The sequence below is a fragment of the Serinus canaria genome, chromosome 1A, assembly GCF_022539315.1.
Source record: "Serinus canaria isolate serCan28SL12 chromosome 1A, serCan2020, whole genome shotgun sequence".
Lineage (NCBI taxonomy): Eukaryota > Metazoa > Chordata > Aves > Passeriformes > Fringillidae > Serinus > Serinus canaria.
Genome location: NC_066314.1, coordinates 325,611 through 338,201, shown reverse-complemented (window position 1 = coordinate 338,201; position 12,591 = coordinate 325,611). Strand labels below are relative to the sequence as shown.

The following is a 12,591-nucleotide window of genomic DNA, read 5'->3' as shown; positions in this document are numbered from 1 at the left end:
CCTGCATGGCACCACTTAACCTCTATTTATGAGCCAGGCTTCATCAATCATAAAACATCCTGAAAGGAAAACAATCCCTGGGAACTCTCAGACCCACCCTTCAGAGTTCCATAGGCTTTACCTGGACAAAGAAACATCAAAGCTCAACCTGCTCTGGGAATCCCAAACCAGCAGGACACACTCCTGATCTGAGGCCACTGCTTGCTGGGTATTAAACCTGCACTGCTGGGAAAAAATGGGTTTCCTTTGCCATGCAGTATTAGCAGCAAAAAAATAACCAGCTGGATCATTCCCCAAACCAGCTTCCAACACTGCTGCAGGAATGTCTGAGCAGGGAGGGAGGGCAGGGAAGTGAGGAAGGATGGAGCAGCAGGAAGGGGACAGCATTCCAGCTGAAATGTCCATCCAGCTCAGGCTTGGAGCACTAATCCAAGGAGTCACTCACACTGTAACTGAATTCCCTCAATCATAACCAAAACCACTCATAAAACCCATGGAATCTGTAGGGTGAGAGTTTCAAAAGACTGAAAAGGATGACATTTGTTTTTCCAAGCTTAATAAAGAATCCTAGAGATTGGATCAACATTGGGAAAATAACTGAACATCCGTCTTGCACAAATGATCATCAATAGCTCTCTTCATCATGGAAGCATGGAATGGTTTGGGTGGGGCCTGGAGTCCCTTGGGATAGTGAAGGTGTCCCTGCCCTTGGCAGGGGCTGCAACAACAAACCATCCTGGGATCCCATGATTCCCCCCAGGACTCTGAATGGGCCAACCCACAGGAATTGCAGCGATTTCCTCAGCAGGAATTGCCCCCAAAGCATCAAAACCTAAACCCAGCAGGGCACTGCTCCTTTCAGCCACGGCCCTGGAGATCCTCCTGCTTCCCCCAGCACTCCCCAGCTGGTTGGCTGGTGATGATCCCACCTGCTTTTCCCAAAATAACACATTCCTGACCAGAGCACTGTCCACAGCTCCAAACAAACTGGCATTACACAACAGGATTTTCCCCACATGGCCAAAGTCTCTCGTGCCCACCAGGTGATCCTGTCTCACTTCACTGCTCCTCGGAAAACTCCAGCACAGATCCAAACCCCAAGGATATACTCAATACTTCTCCTTTTCTCTTCTAAAACTAAAAATAACTCAACAGTTTTGTTCTTGGGAACTGCACTGCTTCATTTCAGCATTTGCTTTCAGGCATTTGAGAAAACAGCACAAAGAAGCTCTAAGAACCCCAGGATCCCTGAGGTTGGAAAAGCCCTCCCAGCCCATCCAGACCCAGCTGTGTCAAAAGCCCACCTGTCCCCAGCCCACACCTCTGAGAGCCACCTCCAGGAATTCCTTGGACACCTCCAGGGATGGGGACTGCAAAACTCCCTGGGCAGCCGCTGCCAAGGCCTGACCACCCTTCCCATAAAGAAATTGCTGCTGATGCCCAAAATTCACCAGTCAAAAATGAAGTGGCCATTCTTTTCTTGCAAAACACAACATTCCTCAGCAGAGCTGCTGCTGGAAATGGAGGGCAAAGCAGGACCAGGGAGGGCATGGACACACTGGATCCCCACACTAACATCACTGCCTTGTACCAGTTATTTCATGTGTCACAACAAAGGTGACAGAAGGGAAGGAAAAACAGAAGGCCTGAAATTGCCTCTTTTGCAAGAGGAAGTTACAATGTAACAGGCATGAAATTTGGTGTTCAGTCAGTGGTGGCACCACAACCCAAGCCCCCACCAACATCTGGCACCCTAAAGCCCCGTACAGCTTTTGGAAACTGCTGTGCTGCCTATTCTTGAGTTTCCAGAGCCCTCAGTCACACACAGCAGTCTAGGACCAGCCATAATTAAACAAACTTTCTCTAAAGCAGAATGAAAAGACTCAGTAAAATATTGATAAACTTCTTCTGAGCTTTGGGTCCTCCCTATGCCAGGCACTGAAGAAGGTGGGGAAACCCTGTCCTCTGCCTGAAGGACCTCAGAGCCCTGCCAGTGCCACCCCTGCTGTGGCAGGGACACCTCCCACTGTGCCAGGTGCTCCCAGCCCCAATGTCCATCCTGGCCCCGGGCACTGCAAGGGATCCAGGGGCAGCCACAGCTGCTCTGGGCACCCTGTGGCAGGGCCTGCCTGCCCTCCCAGGCAGGAATTTTTTCCTAATATCCCATCTAAACCAATCCATCCCTGCCCTCTGGCAGTGGGAAGCCATTCCTTGCGTCCTGGCATTCCAGTACTGGTTCAGGGTCCCTCTCTGGCTCTCTAGGATCCCTTCAGATCCTGGAAGGTGCTGTGAGGTCTCCACATGACCTTCCCTTCCCCAGGATGAACATTCCCAACTCTCCCAGGCTGTCTCTGGAGGTGCTCCAGTCTCTGTATGAACGTGCTGGGCTCCTCTGGACCTGCTCCAGCAGCTCCACATCCTCCTGATGCCAGGAGCAGCAGAGCTGTGCCCAGTGCTCCTCACAGAACTGGAAACCAGCTGTACTGGGCATGTGCACAACTTTGATTTGGTTCAGTGCTTTGGCCCTAGAGAGATCTCCATGGTTCTGAATCTCTCCCAGCTTCCAGCAGCAAACTCATCCACCTGCTGTGGAAGAGGGAGAAGGTTCCCCAGGCAGAGCTCAGGGTTTGGACATGGCTAAACATCAGCGTCTCAGAGTCACAGAATCGTTCAGGTTAGAAAAGCTCCCGTGGAGCACCCAGCCCAATCTCTTGTGCTGAGCGGGTTGCCTGACCCAGGTGAGGAGGTCCCTGTCCCTGTCCTAGCCCTGCAGGTGTCCCCTGCCCAGGTGGGTCTCCTCTGAGGTGCAGCTATTTATGCTGAGGATGACTGATGCCAGTCAGTCACACAGATTCCCTGGGCATCTGGAGAGGAACGAGCACTTCTCCAGCACAACTCAGCTATTTCAGACCCCTGCACAGACAGGGAATGAGCACCTGGCTCCTCCACTGACTAAAAAAGGAACTCTGAACCACTGAACCGTTACCTCAGAGAGAGAGAGATTTACATCACAGAGGTGTGAACTTAAGGAGAGGTCCCAGCCCCTGGAAAGCCAAGGCAAAGTATGAAACACATTGCTGAGGGAGGGGAAATACTTAGAAAGTCATGGAAGAAAAATTAGGCTATACCATAGACAGTACAATATTAAATAATGATACCGTAAATCAGGGAATCATAGAATGGTTTGGGTGGGAAGGGACTTTAAAGACCTCATTCCAACCATGGCAGGGAACAAGGACTAGGAGAATGCAGAAGAAGTAAATAACAACTGAGCACAAAGAAAAACAATCTTCCAACTGAAAAATAAAAAGGAAACGAGCTGCAGAGCTAAGCTGAAAAAGCATCCTTTGGTGTTTTCCAATTTGCTAAATGGTGCAGACTGAGCACCTGCTCAGCAGGAATGGGGTGTCCTGGCTCAGGGCTCTCAGGATCACCTGGATAGTCCATTCCCTGGGCTGAGCTTGACTTAACCTAACACAGAATCATAGCTGTTGTCAACACCAGTGCAGCTCCACTGCTGCAACCCCATCACATTCCAGCCCCATATTCCAACTGCCCAGCAGAACTTCCAGCAGTGGAACTCATGTTCAGTGAAACAGAAGTGCAGAGTCATGAGATGGGTTTGGGTGGGAAGAGACCCCAGAGCCCCTGCAGTGCCACCCCTGCCATGGCAGGGACACCTCCCACTGTCCCAGGCTGCTCCAGCCCCAGTGTCCAGCCTGGCCTTGGCCACTGCCAGGGATCCAGGGGTAGCCCCAGCTGCTCTGGCAATTCCAGCCCAGAGAGGAATTCCTAATTCCCAAGATCCCATCCATGCCTGCCCTCTGGCAGTGGGAGCCATTCCCTGTGTCCTGCCCTTTCAGGCCTTGTCCCCAGTCCGTCTCCAGCTCTCCTGGAGCCCCTTCAGGCCCTGCCAGGAGCTCTGAGCTCTCCCTAGAGCCTTGTCTTGTACAGGTGAACATTCCCAGCTCTCCTGGCCTGGCTGCAGAGCAGAGGGGCTCCAGCACCTCCATGGCTTCTCTGGGTTCACTCCAGCAGCTCCAGGTCCCTCTGCTGTCAGGAGCTGCAGGCTCTCAGAGGCAGCAGCAGAAGTTCCCAGGAAGGGGAGGTGTCTGAGTCCTACTCCCTATGAGCCCAGCACTGGCACAGCCACACCAGGAACATGTTGCTCCACGATGCTGCTGCCAGCGCCATCCAACCACACCCTGGTTAAATCCCAGGATAGCCCTGGCCCTGTCACTCTGCTCCTTCCTGGGTCCCAGGTCCCTGTGTTGTCCCCGGTGCCAGCACTGCCGTGCTGCTCCAGCTGCGGAGCTCCCGGCGCTGGCCCTGTGCCCGTGGCTCTGCCGCTGCCATCCCACACGGACGTGGTGCCAGCACAGGGCAGCCTGGCCTTCTGCCTGCTCCTGGCACGGTGCAACCGTGCCCTTTGTCCTCTGCCTCGGGGACACGGGGACAGTTTTCAACCTGTGAGCTCACAGGCTCAATTATCCTTCTCAAAGAAAAAAAATCCATCTTAACATAAAAGAATTCAATTAAACGGCATCCCGGGGGATTTGCCGAGGGAAGAGAACACAAATAAACAGCTAAGGAAACACAACCTTCTCATCCCAGCCTGCTGCACAGCCGAGCAAGGAGCTGAACGAGCTGCAGGCTGTGCAGGGCTACGAGAACGGAAGGAAAGGAAGAGACTGCCACATGGAAGAAAACCCCAAATGTCACAGCAGAGCCAGCGGTGTGTTCTCTGAGGTGTGACTGAACTCAGTCCTCACAAGGAATCGAAGGCAAAACTGAAACCGAAGCAGCTTCTTGTGTTCTATTTCCTTCTTCCTTCCTGTGGCTGCAGCAGCCAGACCATCCCCACTCCTGCAGGTTTGTGCCTCTCCCACTGCCAGGCTCTGCTCTGCTGCCACTGTTCCAAAAGCTGCCCAGGGAAATCAGAATCAAAGTGACTCCGGAGTCATCAGTGTCACTCCAGGCCACAGAGCTCTGAGCAGCAGCAAACTGCAGGACTGAAATCCCACTGCAACCCCAGGTTCCCAGCACAGGCACCCTGAAGCGCAGCAGGGGCACTGCCAGGCCCACACAAACCCTGGACTGAGCAGTCCAGACATTTGGGAAGTTTCCCTGCAAAGCCAAAGTTCCACCTGGCTCCGGGCCCAGCTCCCTAGAGCACCTTCACAGGTGACCTACCTGGATGCAGCTTGATGGGACACCAGGGAAGTCTGCAGATGGTACAAAACTGGGAGGAGCTGCTGCCTCCCCTAAGGCAGAGAGGCCCTGCGGAGACCTTGACAAATCCGAGGGCTGGCAATCACCAGCAGTGTGAGGTTTGACACAGGCAGGTGCTGGATTCTGCAGCTGGACCAAGGCAGCCCTGGATGCACCCACAGGCTGGGATGGGGAGGCTGGAGAGCAGCTCTGGGAAGGGACCTGGTCCTGGTGGATGGCAAGGGGAATCTGAATCAGCTGTGCCCTGGTGCCAGGAGGGACATCCCTGTCTTGGGGGGCATCAGGGACAGCAGCAAGGGAGGGGACTGTCCTGCTCCGCACTGGGAAGGCCTCACCTGCAGTCCTGGGACTGGGCACTTCAATGTACAAAACAACTAAAGCTCTAGGGGAAGCATCCAAAGGAGGGACATGGGAATGGGGAAGGGTCTGGAGGGGCCACGTGAGGAGCAGCTGAGGGCACTTGGAGGAGACTGAGCTCAGACCTCCCCAGGGGCTGCAGCCTCATCCCGAGGGGTAGCTCAGATCTCTGAGCTGGGGCAGCTGTGATCTCTGCAGCCTCATCCCGAGGGGCAGCTCTGAGTTCTCTGGGTCCTGTCCCTGAGAGCTGGGACAGGACCCAGGGAACAGCTGGAGCTGTGCCAGGGAAGGTCAGGCTGGAAAGCAGGAAAGGTTCTGCCCCAGAGGGTGCTGGGCACTGCCCAGGCTCCCTGAGAAATGGGCACGGCCTGGGGCTGCCAGAGCTCCCCTCCCAGGGATGCAATCCCCTCCCTGGGATCGCTGGGGTGTCTGTGCAGGGCCAGGAGCTGGATCTGTGATCCCTGTGCTCCCTTCCAGCTCAGGAGATTGTGTCGAAAGCTGTGCCAGAGAAGCTTTTCACTCTGCCCCGGCAAGGGAAGCACTCTGAGCTCTGTCTGCCCCCAGTGACTCCCTGCCCTTTGACATTTCACCAGAAGGTTTTTTTCCTCAGGCCTCCCAGCTTCCCCTCCTGTCCCGGTGTCCTCAGGCACCCCAGGCTGACTCCAGGGGAAGGAATGGGGTGTGTGGGTACCATGACACTGGGGACAGCCACCCCCAGAGTGCTCCTAGCTCTCAGGTAACAGGTGGACACAGCAAAGAGAGACTGAGAAGGACAACGAGGAGCAATCCCAGCCCAGCAGCTGCAGAGCTGCCAGCTCCGGCTGAGGAGCTGCACTTCCTCCTGACAGCCTCACCCTCACTGTGGTGACAGCCCCCGGTCACGGCTCGGTACCACGTGGGTTTGGTTTAAAGGCGCCCCTGACAAAAATGACAATTTTGGTCAGGCTTCAGGCCCTGCAGACGTTTATTACTGTCACTCTCGAGGTGCCTCTGCTCCATCCGGGACTAACAGGCACTAAGAAACACAAAGATGGAACTTCCCACTTCCGCACCTCATTCAACACCAATATGTGTGGCACTCAAATTCCACCTAAATCTAAGCTTTTTTCGTCTGATATTTTCAAGCTTGGCTGAAAAAGCTTCATTTCCTGAGATAGCTAATATTTGTTTGCTCAAGTTTCCCTCCAAACCAGAGTTAAGGTGCGGGTAAAAATAGTCCAGGCAGTGATAATAATGTCAGTATTGGTTATTGCAGTGCTGGCAGCTGGGGAGGATCAAACAAGGAGCAGGGAAGTCCATCAGGAGTGAGGGAGGATAGTGGGATGAACAGGGAGCAGAGAGGGAAAAAGAAAAGCTCAAGTAGAGAAACACAGCAGCAGCCAGGAAAGACAACACACTCCTGCTTCCAATAATATTGAATCAAAGGAGACACTTAAGAGCCTTTGTTGCTACTCCTGGTCACACAGAGGCCACATTCCTTCCCTTAGCCTTCCATAAACCCCCGACATCTGTGGATTTTCCATGAAAAGGAGGTAAAACCACAGCAGCCCCTAAATGTAACTGGGAGCAGGGCTGTGCTCCCTATAGATAGGGCCAGGAGTGAGAGACTGCTGTTCCTGGCCGAAGCTCCGTGTCTGACAACCCGGCCCGAGCACTGCGGTCACTCATTAACTCACTCTATTAACTCCTCAATTAGTTCTTCAGGAATTCTGCATCCAGCAAAACAAGACCTCCCACAAACCCTTCTCCCTGTAAAGTTCTCTGAAGTTCTGTCAACCTGGCATAGGCTCCCCAGGGAATGGGCACAGTCCCAGGGCTGCCAGAGCTCCAGGAGCGCTTGGACAGTGCTCCCAGGGATGCACAGGGTGGGATCTGGGGAGTCCTAGGCAGGGCCAGGAGCTGGACTGGATGATCCCTGTGGGTCCCTTCCAACTCGGGATATTCCTTGATCCTATGATGGAAGCACCCAGCTCCTCCTTTGCTCTCAGCTCGCCGACCTCACCCATTTCTCCCGCACCATTTGCACCCAAATTTCCCAGTTATTCTTGTTCTACTCCTGTTCCAAACCCAAGATTTACTCCAACAAGAGACTCTCCTATTTCCTGGCATTCCAGTTTGCCCATTTTTATGGCTGAGCTGCAGCTCCTGCCCTTCAGGCACTGACTCGCAGCCCCTGTTAAACCATCCTGCTGGATGACATCCACAGAGTCATGATCCCAAGCACAGAACCCACGGCTGCTCCACCTGCACCCCTGGCTGTCAGCAAGGAGAGCAGGAAAGTTCATCCCTCTGTTCCCAGCCCCGAGCTCTCCCCAGACTCTGCTGAGCAGGGACAGGACCCAGGGAACGGCTGGAGCTGTGCCAGGGGAGGGATAGCATGGACATCAGGACAGGCTCTTTTCCAAGGGTGCTGGCACTGCCCCAGCTCCCCAGGGAACGGGCACAGCCCCAGAGCTCCAGGAGTGTTTGGACACTGCTGCCAGGGATGCCCAGGCTGGGATTGTTGGGGTGTCTGTGCAGGGCCAGGAGCTGGATCTGTGATCCCTGTGGGCCCTTCCCACTCAGGAGATTACATGGTTCTGTGATGCTGGAATTCCTCTATACCACTGCAGGGCTCAGGGAAGAAAAGTTCTGGGTTCCCTTTGCCACCAGAAAACTCAGGGGAAACCTCAAACGAAGCATTTCCTGCACAGAGCATGGAAAAGCACCACAGGAAAACACTGGGATATCTCCCTACCAAAGAGGAGAGGAAGCATTAACAAACCAACACCCCCTTCTCGCTCAGGATCTCACTGTGGGGGACAGCAGGGATGGGATTCCCTCCAGCTGTCTCTCAATCCAACCAGAAAGCTGTGATCAGGACCAGGAGATCCCACTCTGGAACATAGCTGAGCCCCCCCCAGTGCCCCGTTCCCCAGGGAAGCTCTGCCAACAGTGGCCTGGAGCTTCCCAAAAATCCTGTAAGCCCACAGAGCACTTTTCTCCTGGTAACAAACCCCCGAGCAGCAGCTCTCACACAGTGCTGCCTCGTCGTTATTATTTTTGACAGTTTCCAATTTGTGAAGTCAGAAATCCACCCTGTCCCTCCCACAGCACACGCAGAGCTCCTGGAACACCAGGCTGAGCAGGAGATGCTCCACAGCTCCTGCATCCCACAACTAACCTTCCCCCAGCGTGAGGTTCTGCAGGAACCTTTCCTGCACCACCTGCCTGACAGGCACCTGCTGCTGCACCACCAATCTGTCCCTACTGCCAGCCAGGACCTTGTCCCACATCCCTGCATTTCAACGTTAATCCAAAGGAAGTACAGAAAGCACCAGGAATATCAGTGTACACACAGAGAACAAGCCTTGGTTTCAGACCAGTTTGTTCCTACCCAGCCCTCATCACCTTCTGCAGAGCAAATGTCACCCAGGCCAGCCCAGGCCATGATGTGCTCCCACTGACAGCACAAAATTTAACTTTGCTTCCCATGAGATCACCATTGGTTGCCATGGAAATCCCTATACTACCATCCACCAAGGGTTTTTTTTACCACTGAAGTATTTTGGCAGCATGTTCGCTTTTAAGTGTCAGAGTAATAAGAGAAAACATAAATGTTTCTTCTCTCATCGGCTTTAAACAGAGCTTTATAACCCAAATCTGCTCCTAAGAGCTTGGTTCAAACTTGTGGGGCTGGGCAGGGCTGGAATCACCACCTTCTCCTTTCTGAGACACAAAATAAACAATGAAAACAACCTTTTAAGTTTTTAAAACATGAATTTCCAAGCAGGGGATCAAGTGAGGAAAAACCTCTTAGGCCCCTCTGAGTTCTCTCAGTTTCTCTTTTTCACTTCCTAGTTTGGCTTTTTTTTTTTTTAGCTGGTGCAAAACAAGGCCCTCAAATTCAGCAGGGCCCTCCCCGCCTCTGCCAGGAGCTGCTTTCCTGTCAGATCAATCTTGTGGTGATTCCAGCGGGGCCTTCACTCCTACCCTGGTTTCTGGTCGTTAATAAAACCAGCACAGTGACATTTACGGTGCCTCTGCACCCTGAGGTGGGCAGGTCCCCAGGAGGGTGACACCCGTGGGAGGCTGATCGCCCTCCTGTGACCCCCGGGAGGGACCTGACCCCGGAAAGGGTGACCTGACCCTGGGAAGGGACCAGACCGTCAGGAGAGGGACCCTGACCACTGATCCCCCTCCTGTGACCCCCGCGAGGGACCTGACCCCCGGGAAGGGACCAGACCCCCAGGAGAGGGACCCTGACCACTGATCCCCCTCCTGTGACCCCCGCGAGGGACCTGACCCCCGGGAAGGGACCAGACCCCCAGGAGAGGGACCCTGACCACTGATCCCCCTCCTGTGACCCCCGCGAGGGACCTGGCCGCCGGGAACAGGACCAGAACCCCAGAGGACGTGCCAGACTCTTGGGAAGGCGACCAGACCCCCGGGAAGGGGAGCAGACCCGCCAGAAGGGGACTAGACAGCCGAGAGGGACTTGACCCATAGGAGGGGAACCACACGTCAGGAAGGGGGACCGTCAGAAAGGTGATCTGACCCCCGGAAGGGACCTGACCTCCGGGACTGACCTGACTGCCAGGAAGGGGACAAGAACCTCGAGAGGGGGACCTGACCCTCGGAAAGGGACCAGACCCCCAAGGGGGTGATGTGACCCTCGGGCAGGGTACCCCCGGGAGGTGACCAGACCCTCGGGAGTGCGCGCTGAGCCCTAAGAGGGGGATCTGAGTCGCAGGAAGGGTGACCTGACCCCTGACCTTGCCACCGCCACCACTCCCGACAGCTCCGGCCACTCCCGGCCGGCCAGGTGAGATCCAGGACCACCTGGAGCCCGCAGCCCCAGCCCCCAGCCCCGCCAGCCCGCCCCGCGCGCACCAAAACACGGCAAAAGGAAACTGTCACGCGCAGAGCAGGCGGATTTAACCCAGATCCGCACGGAACGAGGCGGCGGGACCACGGCCCAGCCCCGGACAGCGGCTCGGTGGGGGAGGTTTTTAACCCTCCAAACGGTGCCGAACCCCCGGACCGCGGGGGGAGGCTCCGGGAGGCCGGAGCGGAGCCGGGGGGGCGGCGGGGCCCAGTCCGCGGCGCCGGGCCCAGCCCCGACCCTGGCCCCGCGAGGGCGGCGGTGACAGCCGGGTCTCACCTGCGGGTGCCGGGCTGCCCTCGGGCGCTGCCGGGCCGGGCTGCGGGCCGGGCCCGCGGGCTGGGCCGGCCGGGGCTGCGCGGGCAGCGGCGGCGGAGCGGCGGCGGCGGCGGCTCCAAAATGGCGGCGGCGCCGCGGCTCCCTCAGGGCGGGGGGAGAGGGGCGTGGCCGACCGGGAGGAGGCGGAGTCTGAGTTGGGCGGGGTCGTTGGTGGGCAGTGCTCTATGAGTGGGCGTGGGTGGGGCGGGGCGGGACCGCGGGGACGCGGATGGGGACGGGGACGGGGATGGGGACAGGGGGACGGGAATGAGCGCATGGAGATGGGGACACAGGGACGGGGTCAGCGATGGGCACGGGGATGGGGATGGGGACAGGGGTGGGGATAGGGACAGGGGGACGGGAATGAGCGCATGGAGATGGGGACACAGGGACGGGGTCAGAGATGGGCACGGGGATGGGGATGGGGACAGGGGTGGGGATAGGGACCGGGGGACGGGAATGAGCGCATGGAGATGGAGACACAGGGACGGGGTCAGAGATGGGCACGGGGATGGGGATGGGGACAAGGACATGGGGACACGGACATCGCAGGACGGGGATGAGGACTGTGGGACGGGGATCACGACTCGGGAACAGTGGGACGGGACAGGGGGACAGGGACGGGGATGGGGATGGTGGGGCGGAATGGGGACACGGTCAGGGGGACGAGGACGGGAATGGAGATGGGGGGACAGGGGCGGGGATGGGGGACAGGAACGGGGACATGGGGGACAGGGACGGGAATGAGGGTAAGGGGATGGAGACTGAGACACAGGGGCGGGGACTGGACAGGGAGATGGTGGGACGGGGATGTGACGGGGATAGAGACACCGGGAGAGGGGGTCAGGGATGGTGGGGCAAGGGCCGGGACAGGTGAACGGTGGGGCGGCCCTAGCCCCGGGGACAGGGGCAAGGGGCCAGCGACAGCCCTTGGGACCCTGGAGGGGGTGAGCTGCAGCCCCCAGGGGTGGTCACGGCCTCGGGGGGAGCAGGAGGAGCGCGAGGACAGGACCCCGCGGCTGGGGGGACACGGGGACAGTGGGAGCCCTTCCCTAGCCACGGCTTTCAGGTGGCCCCAGTGTTACTGCAACGGGGGAACCCCAGAGATGGGGGTCAGGGGACTGGGGTGGGGACAGAGTCCACCGTGTCCAGGGATGTGGGGTGAGCATGGAGAAGGGAAGGGAAAAGGGAGACAGAGGGAGCAGGGAGCCAGGGCTGGGAGCAGGGATCTCTGAGTCATGCTGGCAGCCTGGGCTCCTGGATCTGCTGTCGCCGTGCCCGGATTTGTCTTTGTCTCGTGGATAAACTGCTTTCCAAGTGCCAGCATCCTCCAGGAACCAGCAGGAAGCCATCCAATCCTTCGTGCCAAAGTGAATTCCTGCCACGAGATTTACCACTAAACTGCTCCGTGCTGCTCTCGCCGAGGCCTTGACCCTGCAAAGATTCCTGCACGTGGTTAAAGTTTACAGGGAAAACGTGGCCCTTGCCGTGGGAAAAGAGGGATGGTTTTGTACTGCCCTGCTCACAGGGGCCATGGATCCTGGAATGGTCAGGGTTGGGAGGGAGCTTAAGGTTCATCCCATATCACCCCCTGCCACAGGCTGGGGTTTGGCCATGGGAGTGCTGCCACAGAAATGCCACTAGAAATGTCCCCCATAACCAAGTGGGTAAAAATCCTCATTTATGGACACTTTTCCAGTGTGAGGGCTGCAAGAGAAGGACTCCTAGAATTTATATGGCACCCAGTGTGGTAATTAGCACGTTGGTGGCCATTAATGCGGGAAAAAATAGCACAACCTCAGGAGTTTCACTTCCCTGTT

At 56.8% G+C, this 12,591-nt stretch overlaps 1 protein-coding gene across 1 annotated transcript in view; it reads right to left on the bottom strand.

The window, feature by feature from the left end:
* PPP6R2 (protein phosphatase 6 regulatory subunit 2) overlaps positions 1 to 10,868 on the bottom strand; it is a 58,429-nt gene extending 47,561 nt beyond the window's left edge. The window contains exon 1 of the mRNA XM_050969809.1: positions 10,733 to 10,868. The gene's annotated coding sequence lies outside the window, so the exon portion shown is untranslated. The remainder of the gene's footprint in view (positions 1 to 10,732) is intronic.
* Between the last annotated feature and the right edge of the window lie 1,723 nt (positions 10,869 to 12,591).